The sequence below is a fragment of the Podarcis pityusensis genome (assembly GCF_964106645.2).
Source record: "Podarcis pityusensis genome assembly, chromosome: 5".
NCBI classification, from domain to species: Eukaryota; Metazoa; Chordata; class Lepidosauria; order Squamata; family Lacertidae; genus Podarcis; species Podarcis pityusensis.
Genome location: NC_138032.1, coordinates 100631348 through 100633743, shown reverse-complemented (window position 1 = coordinate 100633743; position 2396 = coordinate 100631348). Strand labels below are relative to the sequence as shown.

The 2396-nt window shown below is 45.1% G+C and overlaps 1 protein-coding gene across 1 annotated transcript in view; it reads left to right on the top strand.

Annotated features, from left to right (window-relative positions):
* Window positions 1-2396, top strand: part of LOC308477263 (uncharacterized protein) — a 110944-nt gene that overhangs the window by 27832 nt on the left and 80716 nt on the right. The gene's annotated exons all lie outside the window — the stretch shown is intronic.

The window sequence follows — 2396 nt, the reverse complement described above, 5'->3', positions numbered from 1 at the left end:
AGAAAGAAAGAAAAAGAAATAGCATTTTTGGCAACACATTCATTTTAATTGCCGATATTTTTCCTAACATTGAGAGATTCATTCTGCTCCATATTTCTAAATCTCTTTTTACCTCAAGCCAAATTTTTTCATAGTTATTTTTAAATAGGTTTCTTAACCAAATCCCTAAATATTTAACCTTTTTATGGACTTCAATCTCAATGTTTTGTTCTAATTCGGTTCTTTCTTCTTCCTTCATGTTTTAAACTAATAATTTAGTTTTATTCCTATTTAGCTTAAATCCTGCCACTTCCCCAAATTTCTGAATTTTTTCTATTACTTTAGGGAGTGAAGTTTTAGGTTCTTCCACTGTTATCACTAAGTCATCTGCATACGCTTTTAACTTGAATTCACTTTTCCCAGTTTTTACACCTATATCTGCTCCTATGTTTTTGGCAAGTACTTCCAAGACCAAAATAAACAATAATGGTGATAATGGGCATCCTTGTCTTGTTCCTTTTTGGATCTTACATTCATCTGTTATCACCTGATTTATTAGTTTGGCTTTTTGTTCTGAAGAGATTGCTGCTATTCTTTTTAAAAACTTAGAACTTCCTTCACTCTCTCTCTCTTTCTCCCCCTAATTTCCTCTCTCTCCTCTCTCTTTCTCCACCTCCCTCCCTCCTTCCCCCCTCCCCCTCTCTCTCTGTCTCTCTTTTTCTTTGTCTCCCTCTCCGTCCCTTATCTCACTCTTTCCGCTTTCTTCTTTCTCCCTCTCCCCCCCCTCTCTCTGTCTCCCTTCCTTCTCTCTCTCTCCCTCCCTTCCTTCTCTCTCTCTTTCTCTCCCTTCATTTTCTCTCTCTCTCTTCCCTCTCTCTCTCCCTCCCTCCCTTCTCTCTCTTTCTGTCTTTCTCTCCCTTCCTTCTCACTCACTCTCTTTCCCGCTCTCTCCTAATTTCCTCTCTCTCTCTCTCATCTCTCTCTCTCCCTCTCCCTCCCTTCTCTCTCCCTTTCTCTCTTCATTCTCTCTCTCTCTCTATTTGTCTCTATTTCTCGCTCTCCCCTAATTTCCTCTTTCTCTCTCTCCTCTATCTTTCTCCAGCCCCATCCCTTCTCTCTCTCTCTGCCGTTTGTCACTTTCTCTCTATCTCTCCCTTCCTACTCTCTCTCACTCCTCCTTCTTCTCTCTCCCCGCTTCCTTCTTTCTCTCTCTCTGTCTCCCTTCCGTCGCTCTCCTCTCTCTCCCTTCTCTCTCCTTCTCTTCCCTCCTTTTCTATCTCTATTTCTATCCCTCCTTTTCTATCTCTATCTCCTTTTCTATCTCTATCTCTATCTCTATCTTTTCTATCTCTATCTCTTTCTCCCTCCTCATTATCTTTCTCCCTCTCTCTTTCTCCCTTCTCTCGCTCCATTCCTTCTCTCTCTTTTTCTCTCCCCCCCTCCCTTAGAATCATAGAGTTGGAAGAGACCACAAGGGCCATCGAGTCCAACCCCCTGCCAAGCAGGAAACACCATCAGAGCACCCCTGACATATGGTTGTCAAGCCTCTGCTTAAAGACCTCCAAAGAAGGAGACTCCACCACACTCCTTCGCAGCAAATTCCACTGTTGAACAGCTCTTACTGTCAGGAAGTTCTTCCTAATGTCTCTCTCCCCTTCTCTCTCTCTCTCTCTCTCTCTTTCTTTTTCTCCCTCTCCCTCTCTCCCTTCCTTTTCTCTCTCTCTCCCTCTCCCTCTCTCTCTCCCTCTCCCTTCCTTCTCTCATTATCTCTCTCTCTTTCTTCTCTCGCTCTTTATCTCCTTTCATTCTCTCTCTCTCTCCCTCTCCCTCTCCCTCCCTTCTCTCTCTCTCGACCTTCTCTCTCTCTCTCTCTCTCTCTCTCTCTCTCTCTCTCTCTCTCCCTTCCTTCTCCCTCTCCCTTCCTTCTCTCCCTCTCTCTTTCTCTCTCCCCCCAAATTTCCTCTTTCTCTCTCTTCCTCTCCCGCCCTCTCTCTCTCTCTCTCCCTTCTCTCCTCTCTCTCCTTCCTTTCTCTTGCTCTCTCTCCGCTTCCTTCTTTCTTTCTCTCTCTCTGTCTCCCTTCCTTCTCTCTCTTCTTTCCTTCTCTGTCTCTGCCTCTTTCCCTTCCTTCTCTCTCTCTCCTTCCTTCTCTCTCTGTCTCTCCTTCCTTCTCTCTCCCCATTCCTTCTCCCTCTTTCTCGTCTCTCTCTCTCCCCTCCCTTCTCTCGTCACTCTCTACCCCTTCCTTCTCTCTCTCTTTCATCCTTCTCCCTCTCTCTCTCTTTCTCCCTCCCTCCTCTCTCTTCATTCCTTCTCTCTCTCTCCCTTCTCTATCTCTCTCTACCTCTCTCCCTTCATTTTCTCTCTCTTTCCTCTCTCCCTCCCTCCCTTCTCTCTCTTTCTCTTCCTTCCTTCTCAC